We start from the raw sequence: 23,784 nt of genomic DNA on the forward strand, positions 1-23,784 counted from the left end.
CGTATACCGGTGTACTGGCGCCGGATCAGATGCGTCCTTATTTATGCGTTTAATATTATATTGATGACCGACGAACATTTAGTTATAGTGTGAATGTATTTAATAATTTATTGCAATTGTAAAGATGAGAGCGGATTTTTTTATGTGAGTTTGACCGGGTCGGTCAAAAGGTCAGGATGGCCGAGCTGTAGGCGATTTTCCAGAGACGTTGGTAACGGCCGACGCGCGGACCGTTGACGCGGTCGTGTTTATCTCGACAAGCGAGTCATTGTTGACAAAGTCAAGTCGCACGAACCGAGTTCGTGAAATAGATGTAAGGACGCTGATCGCCGAGGCCGAGAGAACCAGAGTCCTCTCAGCCCGGGAACAGACAAGACGGCATGCGAAGAGAGGTACCGAGCCCGGAGATCGAGCGGAAGAGTCCACCCGCGAAGCAGAGCATTATTCCTGCGGTGTAATAAACGGTCGCTTCAATAAAGTATTACGGACATTATTCTTTCTGTGGCCATTCCCTACATCACACAGTAAATTCTACTGATATCAATTTCCGATCCACATGTTTTGAGTTTTGCATATTTAAATAACTGTTATATATATACACATGTTGATATTAATTCAATAACGACATCAGCAATATTTAAAGCTGAGGTCGGCGACGAGTAAAACCCTCATGTAAAGAGATTAATAATTTTCACCGTGGATCGTTGAGTCACCTCACCTGATTAAACGCCCCGCGATATGCTGAGTAATCGATTACACGGAATGTCATTAACTTGCAAAACCTCGCCTATGGTTTCGCGATCGTGTATATGAATCTACCGTGACGCAGCACGGTGTCATCTTTTATGACGTAATTATGGAGAAGTATATAATCATACCTTTTCTTACATCGAGAAAGCCCGGTTGCAATAATTTAATTCGAATAATGGTCTGGTCTCGTATCGTGGCACGATATTCACGACCGCAATGCCATTTAATGGCAGTGTCGTTACACGGCCCCTAGCTTTATTACTGTACACCCACGTTGTTACAGTCCATTGAATTTTCATGAACATGTTACGAATATAACGAGTATTGTGTGTTGAGGTCTCTTCGGTTTTATTGCTGATGAGATACAAAGCAGAGGCATTAATATCGTTAAAAATTCCACGATGACGGTACACGGTTTATCGGCTTATCGTAATGTGCCGCGTTAGACCGTCTTCATCTCATTTGACAAAGCCTATTTGCGCATGTATAAGCATATCGCACTTAGATCTAATGTAGAACGTTACATATGCAGGACGTCGATAACTCTATAACTGTATTTAGATAATCGATCGGGCCGAGTACGATTAGCTCATAAAGTCATATAACGCTCTCCGAGATCACACAGCGCCACTTCATCATTACGTCCCTCTCTCTCTCTCTCTCTCTCTCTCTCTCTCTCTCTCTCTCTCTCTCTGTACGCGTGAATTCACTTAACGCTCAAACAGTCAGAGGTCACGGTAAAATAATTGAGCTGTAACCAGCGTAAACGCGCGCACGCGCGCGCAAAGAGGTGAGAAGCCAGATCGGTATCCGGATATAACGGAAGTCACTTTAAATCGAGTTATATCACATAGACTGGTACATGGCGACGCCGCGTACAAATGATTTGATTTCAATCCCGCTGAATATCGGAATAAAGGGGGTCGCGGGGGGACCGTGACGCAAACTTCAAAGGAAGACTCGCGAATAAATGCGGTATTATCATTTGTCTCTGCGCAGTATTGACAGAACGATTTACATGTGCTTTCGCACTCGATTTATTTTATACGATATTTATTTTTCATCTTAGCACGTGCTTCGTCTTTCATTGCCCAGAAATTAAATGGGAAATGGGACAAAACAAAAAAGATATAAAAGAAACGTAATATCGTATAGTGTAATATTATCATATGATACTCTTATCTTTTGCTCCAAGAATAAATTGCGTAAAAGCAACTTTACGAAAAGACTCTTGCGACACGGTTCTATCTGCACTATCAATTTACATTATCTCGCGCAATGGATATAAACGCCGACGGTGAAGTACATAAATGGTTACAGTTTTAAGGAGCAAATGCGTATCGCTGGATCAATACGAAATCAAGCAGCTTGGTGATTTTGCGGATTCGAAACATTGACCTAGGAAGAAAATAGCGAGATATCCAATCTTTCCGTATATGCCTCACCGCCCGCGCAACACAAAAAGCTGACTAAAGCGAGCAAAGCGAGCTCGCATGATTACTTGGTTCGTTTCCTATACGGTACTCCACCTACTTTCCGAGCCCGAATTCACCGCCGCGCCGCGCCAGCAGGCGCAATTCTTGACTCCCGCTATCTCCCACATCGAAATACTTAATCAAAGGAGAGCAGAAGCCGAACTTCGAGGCAAACAGAATGTGAATATCACCAAAGGCAGCAATTGGCGGATGATGAAGCGAAGCGCGCGCGCACCGGTTGCCGCTATTAATAGGACGAAATTGATGCAGAAGGTATAACTGCGAGCTGCGCAGTTTCTTTGAGTGGGAACGCGCGTAATACTAGCGCGTCCCTCTAATGCGGCCTAGGAAGTACTTACGGGCTTCTATCCCTTAATAAAATGCTGAAACCGCGTCGGAGCCGCGACTCCGATAACGCTCCTTCGAGATAAATGCGGGCGTGATGCGGGGCTGCTACTTTGTATGCTCTAGAGATGCGAACATCTTCCCACGCGACTAGGTCAGGACTTACTCCGTCGTTAAGGGAGAATAACGTGAGTCTTTTGTGACAGAAGAAGAAAGATCGTTACGAAGAGAATGTTACGCCGATGGTTGAACGCCAATTAATGGTACGTCACGGGACTTTCGCGAGTTCGTCGTTTCTGCCGATGGAACGCTTGAAGAGTTACAGCTGCAAGACGCGTTCGTGATGTGTAAAAGCGAGTGTTAGAACAGTTTCACAAGCGAAAGAAGCGCTTTAACAACTCCGCCAACTTTAGCCTTACTCTTAACGGTTAATTCAACTTTAGCCTTACTCTTAACGTCAAATGCGTACGAATCGGCTGATAATTAGCTTAATACTTCTTTAATAAAAAAAAAAAGATTATATCTCTTCCCATATCTACCAGTTTGTTAAGTTTTCCAGTTTCTATAACGATATCGCTGATACCGGATGTCGAAAGTCTCCGCGATATCACTGCGTTATTCTAAAGAAAGATATAACTACCGAACCTAAATAATAGAGAGACGGTTATACGTGTGTAAAACGCACTAGATTCTCTTCTAAAGTCCAGGTGCATTCCCCAGGTACCACTTTACATCTTGCTCCGCAGGCTTGTATTAAACATTTACCCTGTAGAGTACGTGTTTGGACCTTTGCACGGACCGCCTTGTGTGCATAGGTTCTCACCCGTATCTCTCTCTCTCTCTCTCTCTCTCTCTCTCTCTCTCTCTCTCTCTCTCTCTCTCTCGTATCCTGTCACCCTTTCGCTTTTCCACTATCTCTTCCTTATTCACTATTTGAGTAAATACGAGATAAATACAAACGTCACGCCTTTGAATACACAAATTACCTACATAAGCTTTTGAGCCTTATAAATTCAAAAGTCTAACGATGCCCTAAAATAGAGTTAAATTTCACCGATGAGAATAATTTTCCATTTAAATTGATAATGAATGTTCGCAGATACAATAAACTTGAAGAACGTAAAAATTGAAAAATTATATAATTTCGTTGATGTTTTTCCTCTCGCGGTGTGAAAGAAGTAAGATTAAATCTATATTTCGCTATGTAAATGTTCGTAGAAAATTGCGCGTAATTTTCTGTAGCCATTGACGACCACCTCTTAGTTACAATAATCTGCCAATATTACGGTAGACAGTGGAAAATGTAAAGGTGTGAAAACGAGCGTGGAATTGCTCGAACAGCGAATTTGCCGACGATTCTATTTTAGAGTATACAAGACTGTGGACACGAATGCCACGTATTGCCTACGTGGTAACCTCTTAAACTCGTGAATTAGAAATGTTGTAGCTCGGCATTGGACACGACTGCACGGCAAATCAGCAAAGATATTTCGTGCAATTTCTTTATGCTGTGTTTTCAGAGGCCAATTGGGAGCAAGATTGTGCCGGTGAAAAAAGTGTTATTGCATGCGCATCTCATTTCTCGTGTACGGCGTGGAGAATTAAATAAGTCGAAAGAAAGAGAGAGAGAGGGGGGGGGAGAGAGAAAGAATATTTTGTTTTAATTAAAGTATTGCAACTGAGGATACATAAGTAAAAAATAATAAAAACGGGTTACGAGAATGTTGAATACTTCAGTGTTCTGAAAGTAAGAATGTGCGTAGCGATATCGTGCAAAATGTATTGTGCATTTTTGAAAAAAATTTTTGTGAAGTTACGTTTGTTTCAGTAATATTGCACAAGGGAATTGTTTCGCAGAAATACCAACCTATAGTTCGTACGGTACCCGTCATTTTACGTGAAACTATACTATTGGAACCTTTGCAATGAAATTTTTCCATTTGTACGGATAATAAGAAAATACGATATTAAAAAAAATTACTATAGGTATATGTTGCTAAGAAATAAATTCACTAAGCAAACTAAACAGCTTATTTCCAAATGTGTAAATTAACATTAATTGCAGATTTATTGGAAATATAATTATGACAGGAATATAATTTTTCGTGCATCTGTTATTATAAAATTTTTTCGGTGTTGAAAATAATTCAATCTTGAAAAGAGTGGATGCTGTTATGAATATCAAATTATGTAAATAATAAAAAACCGCGATTCAACATAAAGATAAATAAATTTTAATTGATTTCCTGCGAAATTTAATGGACATTTTCTAAGGAAGCACAGCCGTGTGCTACCTTTTCTCTAACTTTTGGCATTAATCTAACAAGCGTCTTAGAAATTCCGTTTCGATTAGTTTCTCATAATGCAATCGTTCTGATGGCACTGCATGTACGCCAATGTCGGAACTGACTTTGCTCGCCGTATCTTCGGCAGTGCAGGAGCCTCGATGCAATTTATGTCTCTGCACTTTGCATGGAAAGATATTTCTCACCCAAAGTTCTTCCGCGACGGGACCGTGTACCTTGCCTGTCCGCTTCTTTGGCATGTATATATAAAACTTTCGTCTAACTTCTGCCCGGTTGCGAGAGCATCAATATTTATACATTTATCTGAGATCGCCAACCTTGGAAAGAGCATCAATTCGCGAACTGCAGTCTGGCCAAGGACTTCTAGCGTCTGGCACTCGCATTTATTTGATTACACTATTATATATCGAATTATCATATAGCACGTATTTCTGCCAAGATTTACGAGACATTCATTATCGCTTATGTTATCGTTCTTTTATAACATATGGAGAGAAGTAAAATACGTGATGATCTTTGCAATTATTTAGTTTAGATCAATAATTTATTAGATCAACATGAAGAATGTGTTAAACAAAGACAACAAAGTTGTTGATTGTTAACTTCTTCGGCGATAAAGCATCTTGTGATTTAAATTAGTAGTTTGAAGTTTACTTGCAGGGCAACATTTGATTTCACACCGTACACACAAAGCATATACAGAAAATCGAAATCTCTCTCGGATCAAAGTGTTCTGAAGTTCAATAATTACTTTCGGTCATTCAAATGCCAACAACGCAAGAGAGGAAAGTCTAATTCTTTTTGCTACAAGTTTTCCAACTTATTATTGTATCGTTTTCTGGTTCGATGCATATTTTTAAAACTACAGCTAGAGGATGCAATATTAGAAGAAAAATATTTGATTTGCCCAGAACGACGGAGATGCATCCGGCGTTAAGTCAAGCAGTTTTTCTTTCATGATGGGTTGGTGATGTGTAATTTTTATTGTTTGCGTGAGAAAAGAAGGAATAAGGAAATGCGAGTCGGACAAGAAAAATAGCAGCAATGAGAAAAGACAGAATTATTAATGTTATCGCTCTCGGTGAGATTAGATTTGTTGCGAGATAGTAACACGCTGTATCTCACATTTTTCTCGGTATATAATACATGAACTAATTGAGGTAACTAAAGAATTATGAGATAAATAAAAGAGATAGACGATTTTAAAGCATCATGATGAGTCACGTAAATCATATAGCTTAAAAAAGAAACTCCGCGAATTCAAAGGCGTATAAATTAAGAAGGAAAAAAAATTGAAAACTGAAGAAAGTTACGTGTCTGGTGTATCGCCACATTTTCCTAAGAGACGTCGTTAGAGGATATTCAAATTTTACGCTCTTCGCTTCAACGATTTCTGTAGGGCGTCAGTTCTAGTTGGATAAGCGTAGTTGGGACGAGAGCAAATAGACGGCGCACAAACGAATGAAAACGGAAGCCCCGGGAGGAAATACGACCGAAATGTCTTTTTGTGGCGCGCGCGAAAGGAGAGGTAGATTACAGAACGGTCTAAATAAAAGAAGCTGATTACCCGCTGCCGCGAGATATTTCGAAGGTCGGTGAACTCCCGATGAATACTTGAAATCGCAGCAGCAGCCTCGCGCGGCCTTATTTGAGCGACGGAAGGAAGTTGCGGCGTAAGTATCCCTCAAAGGGGTAGTACTAAACCACACCTAAAGTTCGAGGCTCGCTTACGATCGAGGACTCGGATCCATGTTCCACGTGAGCTTGGTATTCGAGCAAGCAGTTAAACTTGACTGGAACTTGGAACGCCGAAATGCGCGCGATAAACGCCGATAAACGGAAATTCGCTTCTGCATCAATCGCCGTCAGTGCGGTTGTTCATCCAATGCTAAATTGCGGAATTTTTATGCCTCCTATAAAGGATCCTTCAAACTCAAACTATCGTGCATCATCCTATTAGCGTATACAAATAGCCGTGTTATGAGGTCGTGTTAAAACTTTTTATCTACCAAAGCTCTACTACAGCTCCAATACTTTATTAATTTGTTCTTTTATTTTTTTCTCTCTTAGTTTTTTCAAGTTTATACTGGATATCCTAATTTCATTCTATTGATTTTTTTATCGGACTTAAAACTACGAGCGTAAAACAGTAAGTATCGTACGTAGTAATTTAGTAGCAACATCGGCTCTCTTGATTTTATTACACGACCGGTTATCACCTTACGCAAGTATCTTATTTCGTTTTCTCTATTTTCGTTGCGAAATCGGAAGTTCGGTCACGGATTACCGTAATTAGTGTCGGCCATTATCAATCGCAATTTGATCTAGTGTTTTACCGCGTTCAACGTTGTAATGCGAAAAGTTTCGCGGTGGCTTCAAAGAGAACGGTTGTGCAAGTGTTCCTTTGAGCGTTTTAGGTGCCATGCCGGTGGCGCGCAACGCGATAGCGCCGGTTTTACGTTTACGTAAGTGCTGTGCGCTGACGGGAATATGCATGCGTTGGCAGAACGTGTACATAGGAAGGCTTAAAAGGAACGGTCCTCCGAAACTAGTAATATTAAGTTACTAATGACGTCGCGCGTGGGTGTTAGCAACGAGCGCGGCTCGACTTTCTTTAATATACAAGTCGTACGATGTTCACGCGGCACGCAATGAAATACATCGGGAGTAAGTTGAGTTTGCGAGGCGGCGCTCCGCGAGGACACGAATTAACTGAAACATTCAACAGCGTATCGTATGTGCAAAAGGACGCTTTATCATGGATAACGTTGAAACAAATTCTCATTATCCCGCAATAAGCCTTTTCTAATTGAGGCATGACGGCAAAAAGGGATTTCCATTATACGGGTTCACGATACATCACAGCTGCAACGCGAAACAAAATTAATACTAAAATTAATATTTGATATTAGAGATATGATATATTTTTATCGTGGCAAAATCACACACACTGATATTGTGTGAAAAACTGAAAAAATGATTTGGGCCGGAATTATCGGAAAAAAATCCGTACACATGTATATATGCACATTGACCATATGACATAGGTATCCAAAGTGTTAGAATGACATTGCCTGTTTGATTTAAATGTCCATTTGCTACCGGATTTACATACATCATGCGCACGTTTTTGCAAAATAATACGATTTTAGAGCGTTACAGAGCGATTTTATTCCACAAAATTTTCCCCAGGACAGACTATGTGAATATACGTTTTCCGCCTCCGAATTCACCATCGTTTCGCAAATTTGAACTGACACGTGCAATCTGCTACATGTCCGTACATACATACGTGTATTTCTGTACTTAAGCCGCAAGACGCGCGGACGCATCCATGCATTTTCACGGAAACGCTATTTTGCATAAATTCTTTAATGTAATAATGATAAGAGAAAACAAGATGATCATGATATACAATCAATCAATATTAAACGAGTCCAAGTCGATTTCTATCGTATCTTTCAAGACGAAAATACGGCTTGCAACCAGAATAATACGAGCGATTCAAAATCTACGACATCTACAATACGTGATCCAAGTGGCGACCGGAGAGCACAAAAGAAAGTGGGAAGGAAACAGGCTGAAGTGAACGGCCGGCGATCGTGCTTTATCGCGCGCCACGAGACTGTTCTATCCCGCTCCCGATAACGATAAAATGCCTGTTCCGGAATATTCAGTCAGTCCGATGATCCATCATTCGGCGCGTTCGAGCGCGAGTCGCAACATGCAATCATCCCCGCGCGCAATGGTGTGCACGCGGCTGAATGCGGCAGGGAAGCTGAATCGAGTGGAAGCCCGAGGAGGCCTCTCTAGCCCGCCGCAGGTTGGTTTTGCTGATGTTGCTTGGCCCTCGTTGCTGCCATACTAACCGTCGTCGTCTGTCGGTCTGATACGAGCCACGTCTCGGCCCGAATAGAACGCATAGAAGCGCGGTCGGGTTACGTATAGCCGGACCGGGTCGGCTCGTTTATCACCACCTCCCGTGATGAAGCTGTTGGGTTAGCCGAGTCCCTCTGCATAAGCAAACCGACCGCCTTATCTCGAATCGTATATGATGTCTTGTTAGGCTTCACCCGCGCGAGAGCTCATAATATTTTGGGCAAAAATCGCTCTTTGCAATGCATGAGAGAATAATAGATTGCGACTGGCATCAAGCACCGCGTTATTTCTAAATGACCAAGAAGTTTAAACTAAGATCTTAATCAAAATTTTGCTTAAATTAGATTTTGCTTAAATTAGTTCCTAGTTAAAAAATAATCTATAAAGGAGAAAAAAAGAGAAAAAAAGAGTCTTTAGAACAGAAATTTTCATTCCAAATGCTAATTAAAAAATCCTGATTTATTTCTTCCATTTTTTACATAGGAATTTCTATATATGGTCATCTTCAAAGTATTTTAATATTTAAATAATTCAGTAATAATTAATCCTTTCATTATCTGTAATGAGAAAAATTTAGGCTTCAAAAAAAAAAAAAATATGTCGCACATCTGAAATCCATACGTGTTATCTATATTAGAATTTTCTCAAAATTTTCTAAAAATAACAAATTTAAATCACATAAAAAATTCATACGCATTGTATATCGTCTTATTGATTTCTTTATTTTTCAACCAGCTTATGTGCTATCAATGTACCCGAATGATCAATAACGTGTGCAAAATCTAGTCAATACCTAGCCAGAGAAGCGACACATGAAATTGGTCATATTTCAATACTTTCACACAACACGAATTGCGCGAAGTACGCAGTTCGAATAGGTGCAACATTAAAATTGTTATTCTTGAAGTATTGGCATATTATCGCGGCTCTGGCAAATTCCGCTATTGAGAGAGAAAAAGGACAAAAACACTAAAAAACGAAAATAAAAAAAAGAGAGGAAAAATACAAACCGGACACAATTTTCAGTCGCATTTTTGGGATCGGCACTGTTTACAAATTATTCCTGTTTTTCTTCCCTCGCGCACGATATACGACTAAAATATTACATCCCATCATATCCGTATAGTTATGTTTTGTTGAAACGGATAATTTAGCATAAAATCAGAGACACGCTGTTGCAAAATGCTATTTATAAGCCGAGATCGCTATCAAGCTTTTTATCGGTTGCGTTTTTACCGCGTGGTACGGTCACGCGTACTTTGATGGTTACACACAAGAGGTTGACACGCTGTTGCAAAATTGTTCGCCGAAACTTTACAGTAATTATTTCCAAATCAAGGCAGCGACCAGAGGCAACGGGAGCGCGCGAGCAAGTAATTCCGGAGAAAGTTCGTGGAAATAGTGTGGTTGTGCCGAGCGCATGCAACTATGAACTTCAAAAAAAAAAAAAAAAAAAAAAAAAAATACATATTAGGGTTGAAAAGCTTCTCGAGGGTACACCTCATGTACGCCGCGTTATCGCGCCCTTCTTTTTCTCAAACCTCGCATTCGCACATGGCGGTTGGTGCCTAGCATTACGAAATTCTGACCACCGCACGCACCAACGACCACTATAAGGCTATCACAAGATAAATTAAAGCTTGTGGAAAGAATTGTGGTTGCTTCCAGTATTCCGCGAAAATGAAACATACAAAAATACCGCGACTGGGCGCTACGTGTGCATGACGCTTTTCCGCGCGCTGTTGTTTTAGGCAATGCCCGCGCGCACTGCGACTTGTCGTGACCACCGAAAAACAACGCGTCATATAATCCTGGCAAACATTAATCATGGCCTGCCTTTATGAAGATTTATTAGCCGTGTCAATTTTCATTCGCAAGCATTATCGAGAGCGTAATTAATATTGGGTCAATTTTCGCGATTACGAGAGAGCGGCAACGCAGTGACGGCAAATTATATTACTTTTGTTTCACGCGCAAACTTTAGGATACCGGTTGCAACTGCTTTTTAAATTCAGTAAAGCCTCTCGTTAAATTCACGTGAAGTTCTAATTAACACCGCTGCAGGTGATACCGCACTAGCACCCTATATATAGTTCCGGTTTCTATAATGCGAGAACGCAGGTACAAAATGCACAGCGGATGTTGCAGCAGACGTATATTTATCTGTTACGCGAAATCGCATGTGCACATTGCACGCACACATGCATGTATATGCACATAATATAAAAGAGAAGAACGAATCAAACGAAAGTACGTTGTAACGAATCGCTTCGTGTATTCGACCACTTTCTCACCTTACTTTCCGTGGGTATCAGAGCGGATCGCATAAGGACGTCGTTATACGTTGCACGCACTTGACGAAAGTTTTAGTCCGACATGTACGTACCCAGCCGGTGAATTCCTAATCTCATACACCTGCAGCATCCATAACTTTGCCGTCCGATCAATTCTCGATAACAGGGCGAAACGAAAACAGGGCTCTCGACCGATGAGCATCTGGGAAAAATTCACTTCGCTCCCGCCGCCGCCTCGCGCCACCGTCCGCAGAGATTTATGGTCGCGCACTCGGAATTTAAGGAACGCCGGGCTAAAGGGCGGCGAGTGCCTATGAAAATTAATCCCACGCCAGATGCCGTTAAAGGCCGGGAGATTTATCTACTGCGTGCCCTTTTACCGCGAACTTTACGCTAAAAACTTTTCAGCCCCCTCGCAGCTATTTTAAAAGCTCGTTACTATATTGAAATAATCAACCGGGCCATTTACGGCGATACGCATTGCGCGGCAAAATTGAAAAAAGTCAGATTAATATTAATTATAATATTTAAGTCCTGACATTTTCTAGAAAAAGGAGAACAAGTTGCAATTTAAACTTAAGCATGTACTTAAAGTAACATTTTCTTTTCTTCTAAATTAATACTTTCGTTTTATATTGTTCCGGACTGATTAAATACTGACTTAAATTCAAATTATTAGAAATCTAATATAAAGTTTACATATATTCTTTCAAAAAATTGTAAAAATGACAGCATAGAAAATCGTTCCATTTGCGAGAAAGCGCGCCTATCAATTATGATATGTCCACCGAGTATAACTCAAGTCCGGTTGAAAGCCTACTGACAAAAACTCCAACCTTACGAAATTGCCCGGCTCTCAGATGCGCCGTAAGAACGAAAGACAGACGTTATATAGGGGTGGTAGGTCGAGATGGGCGGGTGGAAGACTGAGAAAAGTCTCGGAAACTTTGGTACAGAACTGGCAGGTAACGTAAGACAGAGAATAGCCGGGGGACGGTGAGAGGTGAAGGAAAAAGAGTGCATTTAATGCTCACGGGAGGGAGAGAGCTTAGCCGATAATCCTCTCGTTTATATTACTTTACAGCTACGCGGATCCTCTCGACCTCCAGGCATTTTCCTCGACCGTCGCCGCCGGAGACTGACAATAGGAGTCCACGGTGTTTTCATATTTCTTCACCGACAACGGGAAATCACCCGAGGATACTACAACACGGTACTAATGAAATTTCTGCCGTGGAATGACGCGCGCTCGCTCGCTCGCTCGCGGCCAGTTGGTGTGCCATTCCCGGAAAAATAGTTGTCGGCTAGCTTATGCGCGCCGAGCGTTCGTTGTCCGAGAGTTGCGCAACGGGCACGTTTTCGCTTGATTCCTGGACATTAAGGTAAGAGCGTAACGCTTTCTCGGGAGCTAAAGGATACCGGCGAAGCGGTATCAAGCCAAGGGTAATTTAAAACTGTTTCACGTATTTTAAATTCTTTGTTCTTCAAACGCGAGCGCAGAAAGGGATTACGTTGCTGCGATGCAAAATGAAAGGCTTTGGGAAGTCATCCCCGATAAAAGCCTGTAAGCGAGAACGTGTAAATACGTCAAAGGGCTTAATTTTAATATTCTAATATAATATAATTATCGCACAGTAAATTTAATTGTTACGCGTGCTCGACGCGGAAATTTATTCAATAGCTGTGGAACGTACATTAACCGCAATTTTGTCAATTACGCATGCTAGAATATGCAAAGGTATGCCAGTAAAGTGCATAAACCCATCATTCATAAATCGTTCCAGCAGCAATTCGATATTACCAATAATGAATTGCCGCGAAGCGGGTAATTGTAATGACCCTGGCAATGCGTTATCTTTATAATATAGGATTGTTCTAGAGAAAATATTACTGTCTGGAAGATTGAATGTTTTTGCGAACAAAGACAAAATAATCACAAAGAGAATAAACAGGATCATCGCTCTTACTTCGTTTTATGATAAAAAAAAAACTCAAGGAAGGCCAGCTCTCGGGAACAGACAGAAAGTGACATACAATTCAAATGCAAAGCAGCCTTCCACGACAATGAGACTTCTCGGTCGAAAAAGCATCTCTTCAAATGTAAATCAGGATAGATTTCGCACATGTAATCGTCACAAAGTCACTAGTCGCAAGCGAATGCTATCAAAGATAGAAAACTTTCATAAGAAAAGAATTAAAAATCAGGTCCTTTCTTTTTTTTTTTTTTTAATATTATTGCATTCCTTTTTTTTTATTGATATTATAGGCGTATTTATTGTGTGTGTGTGTGTGTGTGTGTGTGTGTGTGTGTGTGTGTGTGTGTGTGTGGCAAGAGAGATAAATCCTTTTCTTCTTTCAATCACGTTTGAATGAAAAAGACGGCGAAGAAATGAGAAGCGCGCATTGTAAGTAAAATATTGATCGTGCGTCGCGTGATTTATGGACTTATCATTATTTATATATATACGTTACGACAGCAATAATTAATTTCGAGCGATATAATTATCACGCGTGAATCCCACAAACACGACAAAGAAACTTTATCGCATCAGTTATCGACTAAATGAGTTAAATGTGCGAAGTAATTTCCGTGCCAACTCTATGCACCGTGTTCTTTTTCAGGATACACATACAGAGCACATATACAGCGCGAAAATGGCGAAAATCTTTCGGAACACCTGGAGCACAGTTTAATCACGTGGCAGAGGCGCGTATAAGTTTCGCAACAGACGCATATATACGGTAGCGACCAACGTCTCTCTGCTGTGTGTTTATTTCTTACATAATTTAAGACGGCCTAGAAAGAGAGAGAGAAAGGGGAGGGGTGGGAAATGCAGAAGTTACACAAAAGAAGGATGGTGAGAGTGCTCTAGGCAAAATTGTACCGACAAAGTAGAGCAGGGGCACTGAATTTGTCTTAATTATTCAGCGTATGTGTAACTGTTCAATTTATGATGAAAAAGAACAGAAAATTTTACGTATATATGAGGTATAAATCATCTTCCGCATTTATACTTTCATGATTGATTGACCCGGAATAAATTCAATGAATTTTCATGCAAACATGTCACGTGGCGAAAATCACTAATCGCAAAGTTGCAACAGTACAAAAGGAGAGAGAAGAGAGAAAGAGAGGAAAGAGGTGACAGTATCTGCAATGCAAGCTGAGCAGTTTGTGAATTTCCTACACTTTATATCTTATTTCAGATGTTGCACGTATATACTGTTATGTCACTTAAGGAAAGACAGAGTTACAAAATTTGCTTCGTATCCAATGCTGATGCTACTGTTCTTCAGACTTTGTTAATAAGATCATCGCAAGCAGCATAAAATATTTGTAACATTTTAAAGAAGCGTGTAATAAGATAAAAGATTAGCAGAATACAAAAATGCAATATTTTTGTAAAATATAGAGAGAGTGCACGCTGTGATATAAATGCAATGACAATTCAACCTAATATATTAGAGATAATAGCTAAAATCCGTTCACACACACACACACAACGCGCGCGCGCATGCACTCAAATGGTACATTTAAAAATTCATGGTATTTACTGCCCCAAATATAATATAATCTTTAACTGATTATTTACAATCTTCAGATGAGTTAATTGTTTGTTATCCATGCAACGTTAGATGATGAAAAACAACAAACAGTTAATTATAAAATAATAACAGTTAAATAATAAATATTTTTCACAAACATTAAATCTGCCTTGCATTTGTATATCAACCCTTTTTTTCTTTTAGCATAATTGCAGAAAACAAAATTGGTATTCATAGTTCGCATAATGAATTTCGTGAATTCATTTCGGAGCAATTCCTCCCGAGACTACTTTGATTATGTTCTATCGGAATTCTTATCACGGCTGCGTGTAAGAAACGTGTTTTTTTTTAGCACCACAGGTTCCTTTCATGCATACGATGCTTTGATCTTCTATTTTCTAATCACGCATATCGGCCGAAAAAGTATTGCCGATTATTAAATTCGCAATGATGATAAATATTGTTAAATAATTAGCGAAGAAAGCAAAAGCTAACGGATCAATTAACATTTTATTATTATTTTAAATATTCCGTAAAGATAAACCTCGCGTGAGATTATCAATCAGTTAACAAAAGATTACGTGCGGCCCCCACGTTGATAAGTTCCGTATCTCGTTAGCTGGCGTTATTCTGAAGAATGCAGCAGCTAAATTCTCTATTAAGAGCCATTCTAACGATAACAACGTGAATTAACAGCCTTCGTGAGCGTGAGCGTGAGCACGTCCGTCACGAGCCGTCGGATTCTTTTCGGTCGAGCATTCCCACGAGCGAGAGAAAGAGGGAGCCTTAATTGTAATTAATGATACCGGGAATTAGATTCGACAGTAGTTCAATCTGTCTGGAGTGGGAACCGAGGAATGCGCACGACGCACTTGTCTCGTATCTAATCAGATTTCAGCTGTGTATAGCGACAAGACGTCCGCCGAGTTACCCTCGACCTCGACGAATCGGAGGACAATCCTTTCGTCTTCCTCTACTTTCAAAAGGTTTACTATAGTTGAAGACGTTTGCTAACATCGGATTTGTCGAAGAGTACACCACGTGTAGGCGAGAATATTATGCTAAATCGGCTACGAAGATGGAATTTAAGTTTTCTTTATGGCGACAGGATTTGTGTTAAGACCGCATTAACGTAACGTCCGTTTCGCGATTATAAGCCGAGGCCGTTCCCGCCATCCAAGTCCGGCAAGTAACAGGATCATTTCCTTGCTAATGGTATCGCGTATCGCGCTTCGAAGCTAACGTTTTTGCGAGGGGTAGAGGGGCTGTGTCACGCACGAATCCCCGGTGTTACGCTTTGAATACCCGCGGCCTTATCTAGGCGTCACACGTATAGACGAAGTTTGTAATCGGTAAGTAGATTAGCCCCATTCGGTAATTTAAGTTCATACGTGTTTCAGAAATCTATAAGCAATTTCGCGCCTTCGTCTGATGCCTGTGCAAAAGCGATGTTAGATAGTTTTTGCGATAGAATTTAACCTCGTAATTCTGAAATTTCACAAATAAAGAAAAAGCAATTTTGTGCATGAAAGAAAAAATAAAATGTGTATCAAAATATCGATATTTAAATAAAATATCTTCAAATTAAGAACAATGAAATCTAATGAGATCACACATTTTGTCAAATATGTATATCAATAATTGATAACAAAGACCAATTAACATTATTTCAAGATTTAAAAAGTAATAGTAATTGTACTTTGTGCTTTTTTAATTATTGAATTATTTTATGATTTGACAAAAATGTTTATTTTCTCTTTCCAATTCATAGCATAATTAGAAAATTGTTTTGAACTATCGAATCAATAGTTTGAATTTTCAAAAAAAATATGCGTATTTAAAAAAAAAGTTGAAAAAATGTGCAATTTTATTTTAATTTTAGTTAACGTTATTATGTCGCAAAATTGAATGTGAAGACGAAAGTTCTATAAGCTTCTTTCGAGATTCTATGAGCTTTCATCGTAAGAATTTCAAGATCTACCTCGAGAGAACATTAATGCGATGCCGTCATTCGTCTTCGTGCGCTGAAAACTTAAAGGTTCCTCAAGATCATGCATAAACCAACTGTACTGAAGGCACATTATCGATCCGTTGCAACTGCTTTTTTCAATAGGGACCAGAGTTTACGGAAATTTATTATGATTAATATTATGAAAGTGTCGCTTCCATCGGCAACCTGAGCTGGCGCAGTGCTGTATTTAAATATGTTACATGCTAAGGCCTGAATGCTCATTAATATCTAATGACATTGTTTTAACTTTGGGTTTTTGGAAGCTCGATTGATGCTTGTGTCGCGAAAATTGCTCATCACTGTTCGTACCATGCTGAAGCAATTCCGGATAACTGACGAAAATAGGGAGATAAAGTTCAGTTTTGTCATTGTTTCGTCATCGTTCGCGAAAGTTAGTGTTCTTTAATAAGCTACAACGGGGAAACTATGCGACGCACGGTGACATGATGATAAATTACCGTATTCGCAGCTACGTCGCTCATTATCGAAATTTTGCACGCGTGCTTGCTTATCGTGATTCTAGTGATTCGCGAATATGCTTATTAATTGTATCAACATGTTTTAGAGGTAATAAGATCCGGACACAAAATATTTCATTTGATTCGTCGTAATTTGTAGCACGATATTGTAAAGTGTCACATTAGTGTCCTCGAAATTAATGTCCTCTGGAATAAGCGAGTACATACATGAGAAAATGTCCATAAACATACATAGCATGCATCGTTGTCTTTTTGTTTTGCTAAGCACGTGTCTGATGTTAATTTGGTTACCTATACATTTTGTGCAGCGCTGTCCTAAGATATATTTTAGTCAATATTACGTTAAAAAGCCACTTTTAGAATTGGTTTATTTATCCTACAATATTTCAAACGTCAAGCAGAAATTAATAGCGTATAAATAATTTAAAATAAAAACAAAACAAGCGGTTAGTCATTCTCGGCACTTAAATGTGAGAAACATTTATAATAAATTTCCTGTTATTTGGAATCGGGACTAAGTTTATCAATGATCATGTCGAAAATTAAATATCATAAAATATTTAGATTTTTCTTTTCACAAAGTAGGTTACAATTAGAAAGATTAAAAGTGAATATCGAGCGAGAATCGAGAATAATATTAATTATGCGAGTATTAAATGTTGAATTCGGTGCACAAAGGCTAAATCGATGGTTGTGTAATACGAATATCGATTTTAGTAACTTAATAAGTAGACACGTTAATATGATGACTGTTGACGATCAACTGGCTCATCGCTAAATTAGCGTCGTGATTATCCGCAATGAGCGCCGCTCGACCGAGCGTCAAAGGATCGTAAACGTATTCAATCTCGAACTAATCGGGCGTTATAGGGTCGACCTGAATTCTGTCGATGCTTAATTGCTGATATTCTAGATTCCAATAAAGAGAGAGAGAGAGAGAGTCCATCGAGACTCTACACGTCCTTTATCAGAGCGAACGATCGATGGAGAAAACCGCATAAAGATTATATTATTATAAAATTATTGAAATCGTGTAATATAATAATACGCGACGTGTCTCTCTCTTCGTTACGCATTGAATTTTTAACACTATAATTTAAATGCAATATTAACGATGTCTTTCTGTTTTTAATAGTGAAACGGATCTTTTTAATTCTAAAGAAAATATACTGAAAATAAGAGTATCTCAAAGCATATTATAAGCATCTCTTGACATAATTTCAATACTTAAATCTGCAACTTTACTGCAGCTATATGTATAAAGCCAACTTGACCTGTTAGTAGAGTGTAGAGAGCCGCATCAAGCGCCTGTTATTCTAGTAGAGAGCGCGCTCGTTAACAAAAAGTATATAAATCTCAAATTTTTTCAAAGGTGAAGATTTTGTTAGTTTCTAACTTAAATATATCTCAACTGACGAAAAGTCTTGTTGAAAATCGACTTTCTATTTGTTCGCGTGTTTTAGTACTTACTGTGTGTGCTTGCATTTAAATACTATTGAAGATTATTAACATAACTACAATATTAGGGAAGACTGGGGCTGCTTGGCTGGGGCTACAAAGATAAAATGATACCGCTATAAAAAGTATATTCATGAAACCGTCTAAGAAACTATAGATAGCGATAAACGCATTTGAAGCTAAATAATCATACATTTCACAATCGTTAGCGTTTCTTAGATGCATGGTTTCATGAACTTACACTTTACAGCTGTATCATTTTACCCCTGTAACAACCAGCCTCAGTCTCTCCTATTCTAAAAATACGTGGTTACATTTTTGTACACTCCGAATTCGTTGATATTGATTTGATATCGTCGAGAAGCATTGTGCGTGTTCGCGAGATAATCGAGTTCAGAATCACGCACAAAACTCCAGATACTTGACGAAGAATTCGCGTATCGCAATGACGCACGTTACAAAGTCGATCGTGCATGCGCTCGACGGAATTTATCATACATTTCGCGAAATCAAAATTACGTTGCGTAATGGGATGCATATGCGTTTAAGGCATCGTGTACATTAATGCTTTGCTACAAACTATTAGAGTTTACGAGCCTGTCCGAACGATCCTTTTTGTAGATTATTTAGAATTTAATAAAGAAATTTTTAGGGCAGCGTATACGTCTGCGGTGCACGTGGAAAGCATTTAGCCTTTGTATGTCTCGCGAATTCGGAATTCGATTGCGGTCGAGAATATGTACAATGTCGAAACAATTTGTCACCTATTTCAATGAAATCTTTAACCAATTAAGGATGTATGTGTGACATCTCAAAGCATTACCAAAAATGCAAAAATCTAAAAATTTCATAGATTGTTCTATTATTACGTCTTTTGTGTAAAATTTCAGCACAATTCTCTTACTGGTTTAAAAGTTATTGTAATTAAGGATGTATTGGAGGTATTTCAAATATATTCAGAGTGCTGTAAATTGTTTCTAAATTAAATTTAAAATACTCTGTAAAATTTTGAAGTTATTTAAGAGTTATTTAAGTTTAAAGTTGATAAAATTAACATTATATATCCCTTATAGAGAATCGACACTTTGCTGTAAATATAAATAAAATATAAATGAACCATTAAAATATTTTTTAAACTTTTTTTATGTGTAAAACATACATCATTGTTATTGTATTTTAAATTTCAAAATTTTTTGCCACAAAAAAATTATTTTAATTGTTTAAACAATACTAATTATTTAAATAACAAAAATTCATACTCAAACTGTTAACGGTAATCCCTTCTAACATACAAAAAATTTTGAGTTCATTGACATACGTGCAAAGTCTTCAATCAAGAAAACAAAATTATACTACATATAGGTAAAACATCCTTAAACTTATTTCAAATGTTTATTATTATCGTTTATTCGGTTCTAGAATATTTATCACTTAAAAAATACCTTAAATTAAAATCTTGTTAAAGCAAAATTTATTTCAAATTTAAACAGCGCAATATCTACATGCATCTTTTTCAAATTTAATTTGACAAACATTATTAAATGCTTCAACAATATAGTTAAGAAAATATCATTTCCAGAATAATGCTTATATGAAAGGCTTGATGTAATTTAGGTAGTATCCTCAGGCATATTGTATGTAGGTCAGTGTTTGATACTTCACGAAAGTTCGTAAAGCTGACTTGTGCAAGTGAATTCGGCTCCTAAAGTGTACTTACGCATCAGCAAAGCAGTGTTAGCGAGTTATTGAGAATAAATAGTCTCACAGCTGTTATCATATTGTTACGTGGTTATCAATTCAGGTTACGGGAATAAGAGGGGAGCCGTTTCGTAGTGTCGAAAAAAATCCGAAAGGATCAAATTTGTCTGAAAATAAAATGGAAATTCCGCATGAAAATTCAACGTGACCAAATTCGATATACCGTCATTTGTATGATATAACAAGTTATGATCTCAAGAGGAATGTAGTAGTGTTCAAGTGCCGACGAACTTCAAATAGAATAGCTTCTATTCTATTCGAGAAATTCTAAGATTTAATTTAAAACTCGATATGCATTGTTCCATTTTATAAAAGATTCAAAATCAGTTTTGTGTGGAGAGAGAACAGTATATATAAATTAACTCAATAAAATAAATTTCCACTTGGATCACAACAACTATGCTATATGCTTTTTCCTTATTGCTTTTCAATCTTGTGTCAAGTTTATCTTTTTAATCTGTAAATATTTAACCATGATAGAAAGCATTATCCTTTTTTAATATCTTTCGCTCAATTTTCTTGTTATTCTTACCATTCAATTTAACCAAATAATTCGATATCCTCTGTCTCTGAACATGAAATCATTTTCAAGTTGTCTCCATAGCACGTAAATCCTGATTGGATTTAATCTGCATGCAAACTAATCGACAGAATAATCCGGCAGTACCAACACGCATGGGTCCTCTAGTTTCGTAAAGACAGTCAACCATGAAGGATCATCGTTAGAACTACAAACAGTGGTACGCAATTATAGGGAATACGAAGCGTGCACCTCATTAGCGAACAAATCCGCAAAGCCAAACTGCGAAGCTACTTAATCCTAATAATATCAAGCGGTCTTATGCCCGGTGTCCACGATGCAAGAACTTGGTCCAAGTTTTGGTTTATGCCAATCAACTTGCAGCTCTTACAGAAAAGCAGCAGTTTCATTGGCTTAAACCAAAACTTGGACCAAGTTCTTGCATCGTGGACACCGGGCTTTAGAGACTCATACTTTAACCATGCAGATTCGAATCGCGTAGCGTTACTCTTCTGCTTTAAAACTTTGAAATTTCGCGTCGACTGTGTTTGAATGGATAATTCCGATTGGAGTACTGAGCGATATTTTTGCACGAAAAAATTCTCGTTAACCAAATATATGATTTTTGGTGAAACAAGAGTAAGATAAAATATTTCAATATGGCACAGTTTTATACCTTCCCATCGCCAGAACCAATTCTCGATTTCTACTGGGTAAAAGCGCGCTGGGATATCCATTTCGGTTCGACAACTTCGTTCTTTCGTAATAATCGGATCGGCGATAACGCCGTGACGGAAAGACAGCCGCGGTTGCAATAGCGAAAGCAGTTCGGAAAGCCAAGTGTCAAGTGGGATTGATCCAGAGGCGTTCCCGTTGGGAATACTATATATCGCGATATAACGTCACGACGCTGATAGATATAAAAAAAAGAAACAAAAGCAAACTCGCGGCATCGAAGAAATACCGACTGAAAATCGAGAAAACTTTCGCGCGATCAACGGCGCTTGTTCGAGCGGCGCGGCATCGAGATCCGCCCAGTTATCGTATTCCGTAGCCCTCTTATATACCTCATCCTTCTTCCCCCCTCCCGTCACTCCCTCGCTACCTGTCACAACGCGATACGGTGTCTATTCGCGAATTGAGAAAACATCGAGTCGGTAAACCGCCCCCCGGATCATCGGACCATCATTCGCGATCTTATCTTCGACGAATCACTGGGAATAACGTCACGTGATTGCGCGGGGACGAACATACCGCTCGTGAATAACGAGGAACGCCGTCAATCTTTAACGAGGAATTCGGACGGGGAGAAAGAGAGGGGGAGAGAGAGAAAGAGAGAAAGAGAGAGAGGGAGAGGGAGAAAGAGGGGGGGGGAGAGAGAGAGAGAGAGAGGGAGAGAGAGAGAGAGAGAGAGAGAGAGAGAGAGAGAGAGAGAGAGAGAGAGAGAGAGAGAGAGAGAGAGAGAGAGAGAGAGAGAGAGAGAGAGAGGTCTTCACACCGACGAAATGAACTTCGCACGCAATAATGCAGCTCCATTGTTGCGCCCGGATTAGACGACCGCCGCGCCAGCGGACTGTCCAAGAGCGGGTTCGCCAAAATGGCTTTACGCACGTACGGATCGAAGGCCGGTCCTCGCTCGTCCCTTAGTCCCCCTAATCGGTAAACGGACAGGGCCCTGCGCAAATTCGGTCGGACAAGCGAGTGTCCCGGTAGTTGCTTGCAGAGCGATCCTCGCCTGGTCGGTTTCTTGAATAATTCCATATCGACCGCCAGCTCCGAACATTATGCCATATTAATGGAATCTTGCTGTAATATAAACGCGTACATTTCTTGCGTATATCTTCGTAAACATTAAATGTTACGCGAGGAATTGATTCGGCCATTTCATCCCCGGCGACTGCATTTCCGGCGTCGTGAAATAATCGTGAAAGTCTCATATGTTCTTCGCCGGAAATTAGCGAAGGGAAATTCGTCGCATTTATCTCGTGAATATCTCAATTAGTCTAATACGTGACTGCAAGATCAACACTAGACTTCAGTCGGATGAAGCCTGCGCGAGATCGGCCGAGCGTCTGTTTTAACTGTTTCAATATATCGTACATCTCGATTAGCAGGGAATTTTACCGTGTGTTGGTTTAAATACGTATGTAGATATATAGCGAATTTCATGTGGAGGTTTCTCGCTAATTATAGTTTTAATTAAATATAGCAAGAAAAAACTTGTGCTCTCGTAGCAAGCAATTGCTCATTATGAAAACGGCAGATTATATCTGTTCGTGGCTATCCGAATAACGGTTTGGCATCACGACGAAAGTAAAACGCGCAATTACACTTGATCCGCACTTATCAGCACGAAACATCATCCGCATAGCGAGCGCGCTATTACATTCCGTTCTCGCTCCGATTTGCCTAAGATAAAACGCTTAATTGCGCGGCACGTACGATACACGACTTCTTAAGAAACGTAACGTACAATGAATAGCACGATGTCAAACCTTAGCTTTATAAAACCGACCAAATGATAAATCGATAACGCGGTTAAAGCACAACAAACGTGGAGCAATATTTTCAGCGCAACTCGAAACTCCGGCAACCATGAGCTTTGTACCGTTTGTTCTCCACTTGAAAACCTTTCGCCTCTCTGTGTGGACGCAATACTCGTCTTATTTGTCACGTGATATTTGACGCGTCCGTAAAACGCTACCGTAAAAGACTGAAATCCGAATCGGTCCGATACGCAAATATTTTTGTACCGATACGAGTCGCCAGCGAAAGAGAATCGGAAAAGAATCGTAGTGAAAGAAGGAAAAGTAGAATGCGCGCAGTGAAGAGTCGACTTTTTCACGACGCACGATTTTCTCACCTTTCGATAAACACGTCGCGCTATAGAAAATTAAAAACCTATATAGAAGCTTTGTGAAACTTTGTTAACAACTTATAAACTGGAACATTCCAGGGAATGT

The sequence above is a fragment of the Temnothorax americanus genome, unplaced genomic scaffold (genome assembly GCF_048541705.1).
Source record: "Temnothorax americanus isolate GAGA-0224 unplaced genomic scaffold, ASM4854170v1 Scaffold41, whole genome shotgun sequence".
NCBI lineage: Eukaryota > Metazoa > Arthropoda > Insecta > Hymenoptera > Formicidae > Temnothorax > Temnothorax americanus.